This window comes from Stegostoma tigrinum, chromosome 31 (assembly GCF_030684315.1).
Source record: "Stegostoma tigrinum isolate sSteTig4 chromosome 31, sSteTig4.hap1, whole genome shotgun sequence".
Classification (NCBI taxonomy): domain Eukaryota; kingdom Metazoa; phylum Chordata; class Chondrichthyes; order Orectolobiformes; family Stegostomatidae; genus Stegostoma; species Stegostoma tigrinum.
In genome coordinates, this window is record NC_081384.1 from 11,887,831 (window position 1) to 11,910,205 (window position 22,375).

General features: G+C 41.8%; 1 protein-coding gene across 1 annotated transcript in view; it reads left to right on the plus strand.

Moving 5' to 3' along the window:
- Window positions 1–3,471: 3,471 nt before the first annotated feature.
- Window positions 3,472–22,375, plus strand: part of LOC125466431 (thyroid hormone receptor alpha) — a 314,398-nt gene continuing 295,494 nt past the window's right edge. Inside the window, exon 1 of the mRNA XM_048560918.2 lies at window positions 3,472–3,578. The gene's annotated coding sequence lies outside the window, so the exon portion shown is untranslated. The remainder of the gene's footprint in view (window positions 3,579–22,375) is intronic.

Below are 22,375 nucleotides of genomic sequence, written 5' to 3' on the forward strand. Positions count from 1 at the left end.
ACAACCAAGTAACAATGGTCAAAGAAACTAATCTCATGTCATTGTAATCAAGTGTTGATGCAGAGAGATGAGAAAATGGGAATGAAATCAAATAGATGGCAGTTACTCAGGATCAAGGCAAGAGAGTGGTTCATGGATGCATGGGGTTCAGTCTCAGAGAACTTGGGCATCAAGACCTGAATGTGTAGAGCTTGTGTAGGCTACAGTCTGTGAAAAGAACTTGAAATCAATAAATTATCAAAATGTTGAAAGCATGGTAGTTTCATACGCAACAAGAGGGAATCAAGGAATATAGCTCTGCTCAGGTGGAAGAATGCAAAATCTATCATGGACTGGTTTTGGTAGACATTTGAATTCAGGGTTGCCGAGAAGGTCAAAGTTGCGCAATATGAGCTTCAGGGAATGAGGATAGAATAAGACACACATTTATTGCGGTGTGAGATATACTGAATTTCCGTTTCAGTCCCTAACGTCAAGTGGGTTGGCACTCAACAAGGACAACTCTGGAGAGAGATAATGGGAACTGCAGATGCTGGAGAATCTGAGATAACAAAGTGTGGAGCTGGATGAACACAACAGGCCAAGCAGCATCTCAGGAGCACAAAAGCTGACGTTTCGGGCCTAGACCCTTCTACATCAGCTTTTGTGCTCCTAAGCTGCTGCTTGGCCTGCTGTGTTCATCCAGCTCCGCACTTTGTTATCATGGACAACTATGGAATCAGGTCTGGTAACAAATCTAGACACTATCAACGAACATGAAATCTGATCATGTTCTTAAGGATGGTGAGTGATAGAATGCAAATAGAATGCTGAATAGGGCATGTAAAATAATATAGCCCAGGGCACATCTTTGAGGTGAAATGACTACATTCGGACATGTAAAAAGGAAATCACAAGAGAACAGTGGATCATTAGCAGGCAATGGAAAAGTGACAGTGGATCAATTGAAGAGGAAAATACATAATATTCATAAAATGGAAGTATGTAAGTAAAATGTTTTATGAATGCTTTTTAAGTAATCAGGGCATTTCATTCAGATAAAACATCAGATGACTTACAGATCTTTGGGCCATTCTCTAGGCTCCCCAGAAAGCGCATGTGGCAGCCACACTCTGAACTCATCTCACAGATTGTTCCAAACCGGCTTCTGGCCACCATAAGTTTACAGCTCTTCATAGAATCCCTACAGTGTGGAAACCAGCTCTCTGGCCTGACAAGTCCACACCGAACTCAGAGCACCCACCCAGACTCATCCACCTATAATCCACTTAACTTACACCTCCCTGAACACTACAGTCAATTTAGCTTGGCCAATCCACCTAACCTGCACGGCTTTGGACTGTGGGAGGAAACCAGAGCACACCCATGTAGACACAGGGAGAATGTGCAAACTCCACATAGGATGGTCACCTGAGGCTAGAATTGAACCCACTGTGAGGCAATGGTGCAAAACAACGTGCCATCATGCCACCTCCTCTGTGGAATGAAATGAAATGAATGGAAGAATGCAAAGGGGGGGACAGGGAACTGGGGTCAAATTAATGTAGAGAAGCATTGGAGCACAGATCATCAAGTTGTCTTTAAATAGGTTTCAGACTCCATTACCCTTTCAGACAAGTTCCAGACCTGCAGGAAAAAAAAACACAAATTCTTATCTCCACTTTAATCCTTTTGCCAAGAATTTTAAATCAATGAGCCTTGGTTATTGATCTCTCTCCTATACGAAATAACTCCATTCAATCCACTTTAACTGAGCCCCTCAAAATTTTATATTTTCGAATCAAACCGTCAGTGATGTTTTTACACACCTCTGGCACAAATGGGACTTGAACCCAGGTCTCCAGACTCAGAGGTAGGGACTTGTAACCTTCACTAATAATTTTATATATCTCACTTAAAATTGCTCATAGCTGCCTCTGTTCCAAAAACAACCTTGGACTATCCAATCCTGCTTCACTAAAATTCTTCATTCTGATAAATTTCTGCTGTACCCTCTCTAGTGCGACAACAGAACAACCTTGCTCTTTATCACCAGGATTTCTAGATTCACAGAAGAGTTGGTTAGCAGATCATTTGGAGGATTTCATGTATGAAGAGGTAAAGGTGACATGTAGTTGTTTGGCAGTTTCTTATTTAAGTATCTTAACAATTATTAATTTGAACCAGGAAATAGAGGAGGTAGTCCAGGGAATTGAGAGGGCAATTTATAAGGGAGTTGCCAACGATCCCTGATAAAAGAGACAAATTAATCACATCAGTAATAAAAACAGACTGCAGATGCTGGAAATCTAAAGCAAACACAGAATGCTAGAGAAACTCAATAGGTCTGGTGGCATCCATGGGGAGACAGAAACAGAGTTAAGGTCTCATTGGAGGAAGGGTCATAGACCAGGTGCAAACAAGAGTAAGGCAGGCTCGAAATGTTAAGTCTTACAATTCTCTCACTAATAAACCTGCCAAGTTTCTCCAACTCTTTCTGCTTTTATTTCAGATCTCCTCGGCATTTTGCTTTGAAACATATGATGAGATGGTCATGACCAGGACCCAGGACAGAGCAGGTACTCATAACCATGGCCCCAGGATCTTACCAAGCTCCAGTTAGGGGTGGGGTGGCTGTGCTGGGGACCCAGTAGGTAAGGGGCAGCATTGGGGCCCTTCATTTCTGTCCCTGGTGGTGAGCCAACTTCTTGAACCCTTGCCGTCCACCTGCTGGAGGTATAAGGTCCAGGCAATAAGGAGGCATTTCCTGCATTTTGACCCCACCACCAAAATACAGTTCCAAGTCAGGGTGGTGTGTGTGTGTGCATGGCAATAAGATGGGCGTATGCATTTGGTGGTCACACCTTGGGACGTTTCTACTGCTGGGGGTGTCAGCTACACAAATGTTGTCACATCAGTACTGGCTGGTACAGGGCTGGGCTATCCCAACCATCAGTTAGACTGGCTGTGATACCATTCACATATCTGACTGGCAACTCCACGTGTGCGTATCCCTGAGGTTTCACTGCTCAGTCCGAAGTTGCTCTGAAAACTGTTAAGAGTTTGACATTTCACAGTCAATCCTGGGAGCCTCCAGGTGGCAGCTGTAGCCTTATTCTCGATACATTCATGGCAGTATCGAACTCCCGAGGTTTGGAGTTTGCCGTTAAATGTTCAAAACGGGCTGTTACAGCGGCTCAAAGCAACGCCGACATCTGATTCGCCGACATCTGAGCGTGTTACTGTTTGTGTGAATGTGTTTGTGTTTTGAATGATAGAGAGGTTCTGTGTCCTTTTAGAGCGAGACAGAGAGCGCCAAATCGTGGAAAAATGAGTGAGAGGCATCCAAGAGGCGGAGTCTGCAGCAGACTTTCGGTTTGACAGCAGAGAGAGACAGAGAGATCAGGACAAACAGATACGAGAGGTGGGAAGATTTGACGGTGGGGGGGTGGGTTGGGGGGGTCATAAAGGGAAGAGACAGTTCTAAGTTGTGACATTAAAACGTGGCAGTAACATTAACCCAACGCAATTACACGCTGAAACCTACTGCCTCCGAGAGAAACTGACAAGCCCCGGGAAAGGCAACAGTGCAACCGCGGGTAAGTGCATAAACATCAAACGTAGTTTTTGCTTGGCCCAGGGAGATCACATAACCTTGAAATGAAGGAATTGGATTTCCCAGGCGCAAAGTGCAGTCCGTTTCTTGTCAATGACAACAGAATTCGTTACATGTTTCGAATCTTGTTTGTTACATTTGCACGATTCGCTGAACTGATATTTTAACTCCCTCTCGCGAATGTGTGTGTTTTCTTAACTTTCTATTTGAGCAAGAGCTGATAAATGCTCTAACAAGTGTCACCCGCACTTGGTCGCTGGTTATCGGAAACCGAATGACTTTTTTTTGTTTTAACCTTCCCAACCCCGCAACTTTTGCTTTCTTTTGAAAAGATATAGCTCACGCAAGGCTTAAACCCACCGTCCCTCCCTCCCGCGGTTCACATTGGCCCCCGAAAGAGGGACACTGGTGGGGCTCGCTGACATGAATTTGTACCGAGAGCTACATGTTGACAGTTTTGGAGATTGGTGTGTTCGCCTCTCGTAAAGGCGATAGAAATATACCCACCACATTGTGGGAGGTGGGAGAGGAAGTGCAGAGAGGATCAGTGAGGAGTTGTCAACATTTCACCCGATCACCTCTTCTAAAGAACTCATGAAAGACTTCTTTCCAGAAGTTAGTATCTTATTTCAGATTTGCAGTCTTGCGCCTAGTTTTCCTGTTCCCGCCTGGCAGCCCATAACGCCAACCATGTGCTACTGTCTGTTGCCATGCTTAGTATTTTGTTTCACTCCCCCCGCAACCGGGTCTGTTCAGAGGCTTCAGGTGCGCCACTCTGCCTCAGGTCGAGACAAACAGCGGTTTGTGCAGATATTGCTGCCTGTCAGACTCAGTTTGCGAGGATCGTTACATTGAACTTTGCTGGACAGCACCCCGGCTGTCACCAAATCCTGGTCCCGGGACTCAAACCTGGAGCTCCCGGTTCAGAGCAGGGCCGCGAGACAAGGTGCTGTTGGCACTGACTGGTCCATCATTTTATAAACCAGATGTAATCTGGGATTGTGGTGCTGTTGAGTGAGGATGCGTACAGTTGTGTCTGCTGCAGTTTTGAAGCCAGTTTGAGGCTCTTGGGAAAAGAACAATTGCAACAATTTCAACAGTGGACTCACAACATCACTTAAACCCTTAACCCTATTGCGGAGAAATGCTGACTTTTCTTGAGAAACGAGCCTTCTGCTGTCGAACGTGCAAATGTTAAATTGATGCTTCAACAGTTTTGGATGTATGTTACATTTATACAGCACCTTATTATGACGAAGCTATGTATGCCAGGATTGTAGGCGTGAGAACCAGCTCTGCTGGCAGTACTCATGTCTTTGAGTCGAGAGATTTCTAGGTTTACAGCCCACTCCAGAGATTTGAAGAGAAAGGTTGACTCTCCTCTGCAGCACTGAGGGGTGCTGTACAGTAGTGAGAGATGTCTTTCACACAACACATTGAACTGTGGCCTTGCCTGCTCTCTCAGATGGACACAAGAAGGTCCATTGGCATTAGTTTGAAGAAGAGGAGGGGTGTTATCAGAAACAGGACACAAGACAAAGCATACTTTGCTAGTTAAAATGGCAACGACAAAAAAAAACACATTTAAGAAGCAACACGGTGCAGAGCTGGATGAACACAGCAGGCCAAGCAGCATCAGAGCAGCAGGAAAACTGACATTTTTTTATCTGAAGAAGGGTCTCAACCCAAAACATATGCTTTCCTGCTCCTCTGATGCTGCTTGGCCTGCTGCATTCATCCAGCTCTACACCTTGTTGTCTCAGATTCTCCAGCATCTGCAGTTCCTGCCATCTCTGCAACATTTAGGAAACAGCTGGATTCTGATGGATGAACAGTAGCTATTTCTTGGATTAATGATTCAAATTGCCTTTGTAATTGCAACCACCCTTTGAATTGTACTAGAAATTGATTACAAATGTTAAATTGATCTGATCTCCATTTAAAAAAATAGTACTGACACCAACGGATGGGTAATACAGTCAGGTATCATATGACCAGTTCTTCATTCAAATTTTGCAGAAAATTTCAAAGTATAAAATCAGAACTAAAACAATATCGCCTTACTAATAGTAAAACCTAAATTCATTAAGACTGTTTCATAACTTTGTGACTGACAATTAAATGCTTGCATTTATTGTTCTCATGGTGATACATCCACAGACTGTTGTGGAGAAAAGCACAGCGACTCGTGTTACAGAGGCGAATGGTTGGCTGTTGAACAGTTGTTACTGCTTGCTTTCGGCTTAACTGTTCCCTGTTGTAGTATCTGTTCAGCTATTTGTTACTTGATCTCAGTGGTGTCATGCAGTCACCAATTTTGGCACAGACTTAAGTTGGTTTTTTGAAATTAAGTAATGGCCCAATTTTGTGCTCAGGGACAAATGTAGCATCTTCCATAAACCAGCACGATGGGACAGTAGAATAGCATGTAATTGTTTTTTTTCCTTATCTTGCATACTAAGGTATTGATTGTATTAAAGAGAGATGTGCTGGTGCGGATCTATTGATTAAAGCTACAAATGGGTTTATCATTAAATGTAAGCATTTTTAATAAGTGGACTGGCCTCCACTTGAGAGTAAGCTGGTATTAAATTGATGAAAATTAATTTTAAAACTATACTGAAGCTGTTAATGAATCATTTAACAGCTTCATTAGTGTACAGCAGTTTCCGAATGCATCATTTTAAAAATATTTTAAAACCTGTAAAATTTGCTTTTGCTTCTAAAAGTGCAAGCTTAATTTGAAGTTTACTCAAATATTCAGAAATTGAAGTGTTCGGTGAAATTGTGCATTATTTACAGTTGTATGAGTTAAGAGGAGAAGTGGGCCACCCTTCATTCCTGCTGTACCATTCAATACAATCATGGCTCATCTGATAAATTCAAAATTCCACATTCACACCTACCCCCGATAAGTTTTGAATCCTTTGTCAAACGAGAAAAATCTATCTCTGCCTTAAAAATATTCAGTGGCTCTGTAGTGACTGTAACGAGGTCAGCCGGGTGGACCTCATAGAATATGAGTTTCCTGATTGATGTTGTTAACCTAGTCCAATCAGGGAGCCCTGGATGACAGATATAAACAGGAGTGTCAGATATCCTGTGCTCTCTGAGAGCTAGCTCTGAGGAAGCTGGATCAGTGCCAAGGGCTCTTCACTGTCGGTAAAAGAGGCCTTGGTGACAGGATACCGGCTTCTGTGGAGTTATTTCAGGTTCCATTTCCACCTTCTTCTGAGGCAGAGAGTTCATAAGCCGCTCAACCCTTGGAGAGAAAAAAAATCTGAATCTCTGCTCTAAAAGGGAGACCCCTAATTTTTAAACAGTGTCCCTTAGTTCTGGACTCACCCCACAAGAGGAAACATCCTATCCACATCCACCTTATCATCAATCTAGTAATCCCATATGCTTTTAAAGCTCAGTGGAAACAAGCATATTCTGTCTAACTGTTACTCATGAAACAGCATATTTCAACCGGGCTATGACCAGTTCCATAGGAGAAGCAGCTTCCAGTGCCATGATTTTAAAACCAGTGCTCAAGATCACGGAAACTCGGTATAATCTTGACATGACACGTGCTAATGATTCCTCTATTGCTCACCCTGGTTTGGCTGATTTCAAACCAATTATCAGGAACTCTAGGTGTAACTGCAGAGAACAGAACTATTGATCATTTCAGCATGCAAAACACTGTTAAAATTTGTTAATACTTCATTAAAGTGTGAGGATTTGGAGATTGATATGGTGAAAGAAAGGACCTGCATGTAAAACATAATTTTCTTCTGTTTTTCTTGGGATGTGGGTAATGCTGTTAAGGCTGCATTAATTTCCTATCCTCAGTTGTGTTGGGAGTTAGTGGTGTGCTTTGTTGAATAAGACAGGCATGCTCGCATTATTATCAGGCAAGGAAGAAACCTTTATATTGGAGAATGCTTCGAAACTTTATGTGCTGCAGGTTTTTGAGGGTTGTTTTGTAAGTGTATTGCCAGGTTGCAAAAGAGCAGGCAGCCAGTTATTTGGCAAGCCAGTTGTCTGCGTTGCAATCTCTGGTATTGGACACGCTCAGCTGGAAGCATTCCTACTTCATAGGTTCAGGCCCTGCTTTCAGACTTAAACACAAGACCCAGGCTAGTACTCCAATGCAGCACTGAAAGGGTTGTGCAATGTCAGAGGTGCCATCTTTTGAATAACCTATGGTCTTTCAAGTAGCTGTAAAAGATCCTGATTTCAAGTAGCAACACACTGTTCTCCAAAGTGTTGAGGTTACTATTTATCCCTTAATCAACAGCCCGAAGAAAAGATTGGTCATTGGCAAGTGTGGGATCTTGCTGTGTAAAAAAAACCTAAGTTCTCCTACGTTACAGCAACGGTTACACCTAAAAGTACTTTAATGCCTGGTAAATGCGTCGAGGCATTCTGAGGCGGTGAAAAACACTGTATAAACTGAATTTCTTGTTTTTATTTTCCTTCCCCTCCATCTCTTGGATAATAAGGAAGCCAATTCTTGGTCTTGGTTCCTTCGGGTCAAGAAAGGGAATAATTAGCTGAGTTCCTGCTGACTACTGCACAGTGGTCCTGGTGAAAAGTGTGTCTGCAGCTGAAAACAAAATCAGGTTCAGATGAGAAGCCCATGATGAGTAGATAGCCTGGAGCATTCATTATTGCAGATTCACACCTGCTAAACCATCTCGTGGGCAAGATATGGCATGACAGAACTGTGATCCAACAGAAAAATCAATATCTTCAGATAAGAGGAGCAAACTGCAAACCTTTTGTTAAATAGGACAGATTCTGTGACTTAGCAACAACAGCTACACTTTATTAAACTCAAAAGTCAGATATGAGAAAATAAGAATAATTTTTATTAATGGCATGTGTGGTTGTTGATACAGTTTTGAGAGGAGCGGCATTCTTTAATATTTTGCCAGAAAATATTAGCATCCATGATCCGTAGGGGGGTATTCTAGAGTGTTCACCATATAAATATGTACTGAAGTAAAAATGCATTACGTTAGCTATGTTCCCCTTGTTAAACCAAATCTCAGAAAGCACAAAGCCAAATAGGATCTTTGCTAGTATATTCATGCCTTTTTCTGCAAGCCAATCAATATCTGATACACAACAATTATCTCACTATATCTTCTCCTTTGATGTGGACTTTGTTGTAATAAGTGTTTTGAAGCAGGGATATCTAGAGCTTAAGTGCTCATTCTGTCTGTGGGATGTTGCCCTTATGACTTTGCAAAAGACAAAAGGAGTTCATGCTCCCTTCTGCCAAGAACTAACTCCATGCTTGGCACAGTAGTAAAACAACTCATGCCAAAGTAGTCTGACTTAAAAATAAAAGCAAAACACCACAAACTTTGGAGATCTGAAATAAAAAATATAGAAAGTGCCAGAGAACCTGAGCAGATCTGGGATCATCTGTGGAGGAAGAAACAGAATTAACATTTCCAGTCAAATAGAACTCTTCTTTGATAGTAGCCTGACTCTCTACCTTGGTTCACCCATGAAGAATGATCATCGGATTAGGTTAGGTCAGGGATTGCAGCTGTGACCAATGGAGTTATATCCCAGCAGGAGAAGAGAGCAGATGGTTGGAACAAAGTAAAATTCCTTTCAGCCACAAACCCCACCCATATTATGAAAAATGGCACTTACTGATTCCACAGTTATGCTGCAAATAATGTTGATAAAATGTAAAGTTTTAATTAAATGTGACAGTAAGTTGCTGCCTCGAAACAAACCCTGGACACATTTTGTTCGACACCTCAAACGAAAACATGCCATTTATTTCTTACAATATATACCTAGAAATTACTGTTGATGTTGAACCAAATGCTTAGTGCATTTCTGGCATATCCTTCGATATTTCAATGGCGTTACCGAGATCTTTGTTGGAAGTGGACAATATATGAACGCCTTAAGTCGTCAGCCATCATTACTGGCACAATGTTCTCCAAGCTGCTTTATCTGAGTGATTTCTGTAATACAACAGAGTGACCACGCCATTTTGAACAATAACAAAAGGGGAGGCTTGGGAATAATTTTCCCCAGAATATTATCCACACACTCACCCCCTTATTTTTCTCTTACATGCCTAAAGACATTGAACAACCTGACGTACAATTTTCCAGACACCTGGCTTCCTGTGGTGCCCAGCTGAAATAGTCATTGTTCTTATGTAAGTCATGAAAATGAATGGTTTCAAAATTGGCATTAGAGCCAAGCCACTTCCTGTCCTGCTCAACATCAATAGATGTATGCTTGCTAGCAATAGCTGCTGTATAACCATGGGTAGGAATTGTTCTTTCCTTCCTCGTAACCTGTCAAGGCAAGGGACATCGAAACTAATTGCACTACCTTTTAATGCCACCATGCTCTGCTGAAATTTGCTAAACTAGCACAAGCCAGGCATCAAACATGGGACTGTCCTAATGTACAAAACCAGAAGTTGCTGGAAAAGCTCAGCAGTTCTGGCAACATCTGTGAAGAAAAGAATCAGAGTTAACGTTTAGGGTCCAGTGACCCTTCCTTAAAATTCTTAATGTATGTCCGCTCCAAATTGGACAGTACATTTACAAACAGAGCCATATTGTGTTTTCACTGTTGTCTTGTAAGAAGATGTACAAGAGTCTAATCTAACTGAATCTGAAAACTTATACTTGCCAGAGCTGTCAGTTTACCACTTTGCTTAAACTGAACAGTTTAATTCATTTACCAGACTCCTCATCCTTCTGGATTTATTTTATGCATTTGCAATTGACTTATTCCAAATTGTCACACCTTCCTTCTATAGAAATACCTACTAGCGTTGGTCACAGTGTATTTATATTTTCACATTTGATTCCTCCAGTTCAAAATTCAAAAGCTATGTTAATTTAGATACACCTTTTAAAAGACAAGAAAATAACCTAATAAGAGCAGGCTGCATTTGATTTATTTATAAACAAAAAAGAAGTATGGCATAGGAACAGGCCCTTCGGCCCTCCAAGGCTATGCTGATCATCATGCCCTGACTAAACTAAAAAACAAGCCTTCTGCCCTTATTCAGTCACTATCCCTGTATTCACGCCCTATTCGTGTAACCATCCAGGTGGCTCTTAAATGTCACCAATGTGCCTGCAGCCACTACCTCCTCAGGCAGTGCATTCCAGACTCCTGCCACTCTGTGGACCTACATGCCTAGATCCGTCTGTATGTTAATGTTCCTAAGGATTCTGCCATTTACAGTATAATTCACCCTAAATTTGATCCTCCAAAATACATCACCTCGCATTTGTCTGGTTAGACTCTATTTGTCATTTCTGTGCCCAAGTCACCAATCTATCTATATCCTATTGTATCCTTTCACAATTGTTGGCTCTATCAGCAACTCCACCAATCTTCGTGGCATCTGCAAACTTACTAATGAGACCACCCACATTTCCCCCGAGATCATTTATATATATTACAAACAACAGAAGACCTAAGACTGATCCCTGTGGAACACCACTAGTTACTGGTCTCCATTCTGAAAATCACCCTTCCACCGCTACCCCGTATCTTCTGTGACCAAGCCAGTTTTCTATCCATCTAGCCAGGCCACCCTGAATTCCATGTGATTTTAGATTTTGTACTGATCTGCCATGTGGGACTTTACCAAATGCCTTACTGAAGTTCATATAAACTACATCCACAGCTCTTCTCTCATCAATTATCTTTGGCACCTCTTCAAAAAATTTGATCAGGTTGGTGACACATGACCTTCCCAGTCTGAAACCATGTTGCCTATTGCTAACTTGTCCATTTTCTTCCAAAGGTGCATATATCCTGTCCCTTAGTATCTTCTCCAAGAACTTGCCCACCACAGATATCAGACTCACCGGCCTATAATTTGCCAGATTATCCCTGCTTCCTTTCTTAAACAAGGCAACAACATTGGCTAATCTCTAGTACTCTGGAATCTTGCCTGTGGTCAAAGAGGATGTGAAGATATATGCTAATGCTCCCGCTATTCCTTCTGTTGCCTCTTGCAAAAAACCTGGGATAGATCCCATCTGGCCCTGGGGACTTATCTACCTTAATGCAATTTAAGATACCCAAAACTTCCTCCTTTAGCATATTGACATTCTCCATAGTATTCACACACTTCTCCCTGACCTCAACATTAGTGATGGCCTTCTCCTTGGTAAATAACGATACAAAATACTTATTGAGGATCTCTTCTACTTCCTGTGGCTCCACACATAACTTCCCCCCATTGTCCTTGAGGGGGCCTACTCTTTCTTCTAATATGTGCATAAAAAGCCTTGGGATTCTCCTTGACCCTGTTTGCTAAAGACATTTCATGACCCCTTTGTACCCTCTTAATTGTACATTGAAGTTCCTTCCTACTTTCTCTATACTCTACAACGGCTTCGTCAGTTTGTAGTTGCCTGGACCTTTGCTTCCTTTTTCCCTTTTGACTAAGATTACAATTTCCCTTGTCATCTACGGATTCTGAATCCTGCCGTTCCTATCTTTCAGTTTTGCAGGGACATGCATGTGCTGCACTTTAATCAACTGGTCTTTAAAAGCCTTCCACATGCCAGATTTGCTCTCAAATAACTGCTGTCAATCCACTTTCCCCAGTTCTTAGATAATAAAATGTGAGGCTGGATGAACACAGCAGGCCAAGCAGCATCTCAGGAGCACAAAAGCTGACGTTTCGGGCCTAGACCCTTCATCCTCTCTGATGAAGGGTCTAGGCCCGAAACGTCAGCTTTTGTGCTCCTGAGATGCTGCTTGGCCTGCTGTGTTCATCCAGCCTCACATTTTATTATCTTGGAATTCTCCAGCATCTGCAGTTCCCATTATCTCTTCCCCAGTTCTTGTCTAATTTTGATGTAATTGGCTCTTGCCCAGTTAAGCACCCTGACCTGAGGGCCACTCTTGTCCTTGTCCATGCCTACTCGAAATCTTATGGAGTTGTGGTCATTAAGCCCAAAATGCTCTCCTACTGAAACATCGCTGATTCCCTAATACCCAGTCTAGTATGGTCCCCTCTCTGGTTGGATTGTCAACATACTGTCTCAAAAAGCCCTCCTAGACACATCGAACAAATTGGTCTCCATCCAAGCCCCTGGCTCTAAGGGAGTCCCAGTCAATAAAAGGAAAGTTGAAGTCACTCATCATAACTACCCTGCTTTTCTCACACGTTTCCAGTATCGTCTACATACCTGCTCGTCTGACTCCCGTGGGCTGTTGAGAGGTCAATAGAAAACTCCCAACATTGTGATTTCACCCTTCCCATTCTTGAGCTCCACCCATAATGCCTCAAAGCGAGATCCCTCCGATGTATCCTCCCTCAACACAGCTGTGATGTGATCCCTGATCAGCAAAGTAACTCCCCTCTGATATTATGATACTTCCATCTCCCATTGTCTTTCTTTCCCCTTCCATCAACATTACTTAATAGAGTTCTTGCCTTTCCTGTAACATCACCCCAACCTTTTCCAGTTCTAAAGGTCTTGAAATACTAACCTTTCTTGGCCCTTCTCAATCTATGAATGAACCACCTGTACATTCTGTTCTCGTATCATGTTCCTGAACTAATTGACCTTCTCAGGTCAGATATGTATTCAAACAGCAGTTGCTTAAGATTAAATTCTGACTTTTTTTTAATGGTTTGGATGGGTATACTAGTATATAAATTCATCGGAAAGGACCAGTTCATGAAAAATGATTTTGCAACTGTTTTATTTGTCATCTCTGTATTGGGTCATGATTTCTGCAGTCTGTTCAGTTGCAGCTAGCATTGTTTTTAACAGCACATCATTCTTTCATAAGAATCCTTATTGATCATTTCATCACGTTGCATGAGTAGAATCCAAAAGGATGCAGTCGCTGAATAGGAGAGAGACAAAGAAGAGCTCATGGTGTAAGGGGTAGCAGATTAGCATGGATAGAAGATTGTCTGGTTGGCATAAAACAGAGATTATACATAAATTGGTCTTTTTCAGATTGTCAGGGTGTGACAATTAACAGTGGTTTGTTTTAAACTGCCAGCTTTTTACAATTTGCCTCAATGACTTAATGTAAGAAACAAAGGGATTGTGGCTGAATTTGCAAATGGTACAAAGATAGAAAAGTACATTGTGAGATTGACATGACAAGGATACAGACCAATATAGACAGGTTACGTGAGTGAACTGAAATCTGGTGGTTGTGGGAAAAGGTGGAGCTGTTCACTTTGACAGGATGGATCGAAAATCAGAATATTATTTAAATGGAAAATGACTGCAGAATTCCAAGGTTCAGAGGGATCAAGATGTTCTAATACATGAGTCACAGAAAGTTAGCAGATACAGCATATGGTTACAAAGGCTAACAGAATACTATCCTTTAATACAAGAGGAATAGAACATAGAAGGGTAGCATTCTGTTAGCCTTTATAACCATATGCTGTATCTGCTAACTTTCTGTGACTCATGCATTAGAACATCTTGATCCCTCTGAACTGTAACTGCACACTAACATTTTGTGATCCTTTATTTAAATGTGGAACGTGAATGTTGCTGGCTGGCCAGCATTTATTGCCCATCCCTAGTTGCTCTTGAGGAGGTAGTGATGAGCTGCCTTCTTTTGAACTACTGCAGTCAAAGTGCGGCAGTTGACCCACGATTCCTTTCAGGGAGAAAATTTCAGGATATTGACCCAGCAATAGTAAAGGAACGGTGATATATTTCCAAGTCAGGATGGTGAGTGGCTTGGAGGGGAACTTGCAGATGGGAGTGTTCCCGTGCATGTGTTACCCTTGTTCTTCTAGATAGAAGTGGTCATGTGTTTGGAATGTGCTGTCTGAAGATCTTTGGTGAACATGTACTAAAAATTTCCGGCATCCATTGTATTTATTTTTGTTGAAGACCCCCTGAATCTGAAATAAATATACAGAATGCTGGAGAAACATTTCTTCAGAATTGTTATACAGGACTCAAAATGTTAACTCTGTTTCTCTCTCCACAGGTACTGCCAGACCTGCTGAGTTTCCCCAGGATTGTCTGTGCTTATTTGAGTTTATGCTTCAGTTATACATGGCACAAGCGAGATGATACTATGAATATTTTGTGTAATTTTGGTCCCCCTTATTTAAGACGGCATGCATGTAAATGTATTGAAGATGATTCAGAGGCAGTTTTTTAAAAATAATATCTGCAATAAGTGGATTGTCTTATGTGAAAAGTTTGTTTTCACTGGAGTTTAAAAGAGCACTGAATGACTTGATTGAAATTTATACGGTTTTGAACGGGTTTGACAAGGTTGATGTGGAAAGTTTGCTTTCTCTTGTGGGCACCTCCCCAACTAGGAGACATTGTTTAATAATTAGAAATCACCCTATTAAGACAGGGTTAAATAACCCCACTCTATTCAGCCTGGCCCTGTCACTCAAGCCCTCCAACCCTGGCAACATCCTTGTAAATCTTTTCTGAACCCTTTCAAGTTTCACAACATCTTTCCTACAGCAGGGAGAGATGAGGGGTTTTTTTTCTCTAAATGTTGTGCAGCTGTAGGAACTGTGATCCTCAGAAGGTGGTCAAGGCAAGCTCATTGATTATTTTTAAGGTGGAAGTATTTTTGTAGAGATTCTTGATGGGAAATAAAATCAAAAGTCATCACCAAATACAAACAGATCTGCTGTGATTGTAATGAATGGTTGAGCATGACTGAAGAATAAAATGACCTACTTTCTGCTCGTATTTCATACGCTCATAAGGATAGGAGGGATTACAGACCACTTAAGATGATGAATGTTTAGACAAAGAAAATGAGAGAAAAGAAAGACTTGTATTTCAGAAGCTGTTTTTATGACCACAGGAAATCCCAAAGTGCTTTACAGTCAATTACATTGTTTTGAAGTGTAGTTGCTATTGTAATATAGAAAATGCAGCCAATTATAGCAAGGGAGAGAATACCCACAAATAGCAATGTGATAACAATCAGCCAATCCGTTTTGTCTTGTTGCTTAAATGGTTCATTAATTGGCAAGGGCAGTGTGGGTAATTCCTCAATCTTCAAAGTGATGCCAGGGACTATTTTTTTGCACCTACTCATGACAGCAGATGGAGCCTTAGACAAATATCTTGTCTGAAAAATGGTACCTCCAGCAGTGCTGTACAATATTGGCACAGCATCAGGGTGTCAGCCTGATTTGTTGCATTCGGGACCTGGGGTGGGATTAGCACTAACAACCTGCTGACTTTGAGGCAAGCATGCCACTAAGTGGGCCATAGCTGACACTCGATTCTACGTGGCTGTGTTAAGTCGGGTAGTGGGAGGAGCTTGCAATGCGGCCGATCACTTCTACTCACATTACTTTTGCAAACCTGTTAAAGCATTTTTCAAGACATTTAAGCGCATGTCATTCTATCCAGAAGATTCTCAGAAACTTAGACTACACTATTTGCGTTCGAGTAGTTTTAGCACCTGGTGTTCACCTGGACAGTAATGAAGTTAAAACTCCTGTGCTGCCTATAATTCAAATTCATCAGATTCTTGTTGTATCAATCCTTCAAATTAGGTCAGTTTTGCTGGGTGAACGACAAAGCCATTGCACATCTCAACTGTTCTGTTCCCTTTCGGCATTGCATAGCTACCTGCTACCTTCTTATTCATGTACCCATCCAGATGCCTTTTAAATGCTGTAATGGTTCCAGCCTCCACCACTTTCTCCGCCAGCTCATTCCATACACACAGGACTATGTGAAAAACTTGCTCCTTAGGTCCATTTTAAATCTTTTTTCTCTCACCTTAAATCTCTAGTTTTGGATTCCCCTACTTTAGGGAAATGACTTTTGAATATTCATCCTATCCATGCCCCTCATGATTTTATACACTTCAATACAGCCACCCCTCAGCCTCAAACACTCCAGGGAAAATAACCTCAACCTATTCAGCCTCTTCCAATGGCTCAAATCCACCAACCCTGGCAACATCCTTGTGAATGGTTTCTGAGCCCTTTCAAATTGCACATCGTCCTTCCTATAGCAGGGAGATCAGAATTAATTGCATTATTCCAAGAGTGGCCTAACCAATGTTCTGTAGGGGCCTCAACGTGACCTCCCAACTCTTGTACTCAATGCACTGACCAATAAAGGCAAGCGTAACAAACACTTTCTTCCTTATCCTGTCTACCTATAACTTTACTCTTAAGGTACAAGAACTGCACTCCAAGGTTTCTTTGTTTAGCAACACTCCCCAGACCTTACCATTAACTAGCGAGTTTTGAGAAGATTTGTAGCTCAGGTTGAGTTTCTGGATGTGAGTTTGCCCGTTTTGTCTGTTTGTTTGGGTTTGTTGCTGAGAAATCGGCGGACTGTGTTCGTTGGGTACCCATTCTTTTTGAATACGCTGTATGGGTAATTTTCTTCTGCTCTTCATAGCTCGTCTGTGCTGCAGTGTGTGGTGGCTCATTGGAATAATGTTCTAATGCAGCTTCGTTTGTGGGTGTTGGGATGGTTGCTCCTGTAGTTCAGTATTTGGTCCGTATGTGTTGTTTTCCTGTAGACGCTGGTTTGAAGTTCCCCATTGACTGTTCGGTCTACTGTGACATCTAGGAATGGCAGCTTGTTGTTGTTTTCCTCCTCTTTTGTGAATGTTATGCCAGTAAGGGTATTATTGATGGTCTTGAAGGTTTCCTCTAGTTTGTTTTGTTTAGTGATGACAAAGGTGTCATCCACGTAGCGGTCCCAAAGTTTGGGTTGGATGATTGGCAGAGCTGTTTGTTCGAGTCTCTGCATTACTGCCTCTGCTAAGAACCCTGATATCGGGCTCAGAAACCATAACCACTCTCTCCTACATCAAAGACATTTCCGAAATGACTGCCAGACTACTCGGACCTCTTGGCATCAGGGTAGCCCACAAACGCACCAACACACTAAAACAGCAGCTAATGAACTTAAAAGACCCTATACAGACAACAAATAAAACGAACGTCATCTACAAAATACCTTGCAAGAACTGTGACAAACACTACATTGGACAAACAGGCAGAAAGCTAGCCACCAGGATACGTGAACATCAACAAGCCACAAAACGACATGACCCACTATCACTCGTATCCTTACATACAGATGAGGAAGGACACCACTTTGATTGGGACAACACATCCATCCTAGGACAAGCCAAACAGAGACACACACGAGAATTCCTAGAAGCATGGCATTCCAACCAGAACTCCATCAACAAACACATTGATTTGGAGCCAATCTACCATCCTCTGAGAAAAAGAACAGGAAATGACATCACCAACGCAGGAAATGACATCACCAACCCAAGGAAACCTAACCAGATAAATAGAAAGCAGGACATAACACCAGCGCTTCGTCGGAGGCTCACTGATGATGTTACCTAGAATGGTGACGTAACATCTGAAAACTAACCTTCCATCTTACCATTAACTGTATAATTCCTGTCCTAATTTGCATTTCCAAAATGCAGCATCTTACATTTACCTAAGCTAAACTTCCTCTGCCACTCCTCGACCCATCAGCCCATCTGATCAAGGTACATAAATAAACATAAACATAAAAGAGCACAGCACAGTACAGGCCCTTTGCCCCACGATGTTGTGCCGAACGTTTACCGGAAACCTAAGGTCTATCAAACCTCCACCGCTATATTACACTATCATCCATATGCCTATCTAATCGCCACTTTCATGCCCCTAATGAGGCCGACTCCACTATGCTCTCTGGCAATGCATTCCACGCCCCTACCACTCCCTGAGTAACGAATCTACCTCTGGCATCTCCCCGATATCTACCTCCTTTCACTTTAAAACAATGACCCCTCGTAAAAGCTACCTCCACCCAAGGAAAAAGTCTCTGGCTGTCTACTTCATCCAAACCTCTGATCATTTGTACACCTCTCATCCTTTGTCGTTCTAAAGAAAAAAGCCCTAGTTCTCTCAACCTTTCCTTGTAAGGCCTTCCTTCCGTTCCAGGCAACATCCTGGTAAATCTCCTCTGCACCTTTTCCAATGCTTCCACATCTTTCCTGTAATGAGGTGACCAGAACTGGACACAAAACTCCAGATGTGGCCGAACCAGGCTTTTGTATAGCTGGAGCATAACTTTGTGGCTCTTTAACTCAATCTTTCTATTAATGAGAGCTAACACACCATTCACCTTATTAACAGCTCTATCCACCTGGGTGGCAGCTCTCATGGAACTGTGAACATGAGCTCCAAGGGCCCTTTGCTCCTCCACACTGCCAGGAATCTTTCCGTTAACCCTGTATTCTGTTTTCACGTTTGTCCTTCCAAAATGAATCACCTTACACTTTTCAGAGTTAAACTTCATCTGCCACTTCTCAGCCCAGCTCTGCATTCTATCAATGTCCCTTTGTAACCTAGCACAGCCCTTTGCACTGCCCACATCATGATCCACCTTCGTAACATCTGTAAACTTGCTAATCCACCCTTCCATTCTTTCATTCAAATCATTTACAAAAATCACAAATACAAGAGGACCCAGAACAGATCCTTGTGATACACCACCCGTAACTGAGAACCATGTTGACTATTTTCCATCCACTACCACCCTTTGTCTTCTAAGGGTCAGCCAGTTCTGAATCCAATCTGCCACATTTCCCCCGTCCTAAGCCTCCTTACCTTCTGCATGAGCCTACCATGGGGAACCTTATCAAACACCTTACTTAAATCCACATATACCACATCCACTGATCCACCTTCATCCACGTGTTTGGTCACCTCTTCAAAGAAGTCAATAAGGTTTGTGAGGCATGATCTACCCCTCACAAATCCATGCTGACTATCACAAATCAAACTGTGCCTTTCCAAGTGATCATAAATCTTGTCTCTTAGAGCCCTTTCCAATAATTTGCCCACCACTGACGTAAGACTAACTGGTCTCTAATTTCTGGGGTTATCCCTGTTCCCTTTTTTGAACAAGGGAATGAGGTTTGCCTCTTTCCAATCTTCCAGCACTATACCCGTGGACAGTGAGGATGAAAAGATCATCGCCAAAGACCCTGCAATCTCGTCCCTCGCTTCCCACAGAATCCTCGGATAAATCCCATCAGGCTCGGGGGACTTACATATCTTCAACTTCCTCAGAATTCCTAGCATACCTTCTTTACTAACATCAAACTCCTCCAGCCTACCTGCCTGCTTCACAACGTCCTCCTCTACAACTAGGTCCCTCTCAGTTGTAAATACTAAAGAAATGTATTCATTAAGGAACTGTCCTATCTCTTTAGGCTCTGTGCACAAATTCCCTTTACAATCCTTGATCAGCTCTACCCTCTCTCTGGTCATTCTCTTGTTCTGCACACACATGTGAAAAGCCTTGGCGTTTTCCATGATCCTATCTGTCAAGGTTTTCTCATGGCCCCTTACAGCTCTCCTAAGCCCTTTCTTCAGCTCCTTCCTGGCTAACTTGTATCCCTCTAGAGCCGTTTCTGTTCCTTTTTTCCTAAACTTTACTTAAGCCTCCTTCTTCCTCTTAACTAGTCGTTTAACCTCTCTCGAGAACCATGACTCCCTCACTCGACTGCATCTTCTCTGCCTGAGAGAGACAAACATATTGAGCACATGCAGAATGCATTATTCTACCCTGAGGTAACCTTTTTGCTGCCCACGACACCACCAATTTTAGTGTCATCTGAAAATTTACTAACCTTGCTTATTGTACTATACTAAATAACATCCAAATCATTTATATAAATAACAAAAAGCTGTGGACCCAACACTGATACAACTTGAGTGTTCATTCACTGATTAGAGTCTTTTTGGCATGATTAGCTCCAGTAAATAAACATTTGGTGTAAGTGACTAGAAATTAAAACATGCTAAATTATGTTTTGCTTGGATCCAATATTTGCTCTCCTTTGATTGAAGGATTTTGGCTTTAAGCCATTGTCAAATGGATCCACATTTCTATAACGCCACATAATGCAACCAGTTTTGTTGTTTGTATTCTGCATGGTATGTGTATACACACAGACGCACAAGCAGATACACACTTACACAGATATACACGTGCGCACACGCATATACACTCTTTAACCAAAACAAGATCATTTATTCTTCCCTCTCACTAAAATGATCAACAAGTAGTTAGGATCAGTAGTGAAATCATTCCCTGATTCCTTTACTAATGAAATTCGCCCTGGACTAACATGATTATTGACAGCAACATTTGAATAGGAAAACCTGAAGGCATTAGTTAAGAAGTTAAGGAATAAAAGAGTGTGTTTGAGTATGCAGTCTACCTTTGGGGGTGTGCGTTACTAAGTTAGATCCATAATGTGTATCTCAAACAAATTTTAAAGTCTTGTAACACACGCCGGGCCACTGTTGCTATCTATTGCGCAGTTGATGTGCAGACCAGTGCAATTAGATTGTAACACCGGCCCTCCTCCTTGTTCCTCTCCAAGTGCAGCTCTGATGTTTATCTTTTTGTCCCATTTTTTTGGTCTTAGTCTCTATTTGGCCTTAGTCTCCTAGTTTAGTTTTGAAAAGCAAACATGCATTTTTAAAATGGTGTTGCATTCCGTGAAAAATTTCTTAGAACGACATTTCTCCAACTTATCTGTCTCACCTACATTGACATTTTGTCTCAAGGAGCTCAAGAACAAATTTAAAACAAAAATTGAAGTTGCTGGTCAAGCTCAGCGGGTCTGGCAGCATCCGTGACCAGAAATCAAAGTTAACGTTTTGGGTCCGGTGACCCTTCCTCATTCATTAGCTTTGATTTCTCTGCACAGATGCTGCTAGATCTGCTGAGCTTTTCCAGCAAATTCAGTTTTTGTTTCTGATTTACAGCATCCGCAGTTCTTTCGGCTTTTACTTAGCAAAAACAAATTCAGTCTTGTTTCTCCCTATGTTATTGGAAAGTGCTGCAGCAACTCAATCCAATGTTTATGGCACCATCTTCTGTTTGGGCCTCTCTCTTGATTTAACTTTGAGGACATATAGGCCTTCAATGATTGCGAATTTCAGCTTGATAGAGTGAAATCATGAGCAAGTAACAGTACGTAAACAGTCAAGTGGGATGCAAATCAAAATTACTTCCTCTTTCACGCAGTAAGCTGCAGGACCAGTTTGGTACAATAGATTGGAAGCTCTGGAATAAAACAGTAAGGTCTCCATAAAAGGTACACCAACAGAAGCTTTAAGTTCTGTAAGGAAATTCTCCCACAAGAGATCACAAGATTACCTTTAAAACAAATCTTCAATGGGGATCTCAGACTCAATACATGACATTTAAAGCAAACAGGATTTTGGATGTTTTGAGGAGCAACCTTTGTTATTGCCAGCAACACTTTCATAATTATAGCCTACCAAATGTTTGTTCACCCAATCTATGGTGTTTGGGGTCCTTATATGGTAAGAGATATAAATAGGATGAAGTGATCCAAACGTGTCCTGTATGCCGCTGCACCACTCGATATGAGAAATACATCAAGTCAACCTTCATCAAATTGAAATGGGAATCATTACAGCAAAAATGGGACAAAATAGACAGATATAAACACAGCTCATGGGAATTGACTGAAAAAATAACTGATGCCCTCCAGCAATGACAAACCACGAGGTAGTCATCCACCCAAACTATAAAGACCATTTGTTTCCAAGTGAGTAGATCAACAATCCTACCAAGAAGGAAATAATAATAAGGGAGTGGGTGCTGCCTCATATCTTCACAAGTCATCTTTAGATTATTCCTCTCCACAGGCTTTCATTTTTAGGACTGCTGTCTCAGTTTGCTAGCTAGCTAGCGTGACCCATGAAAATGTTGG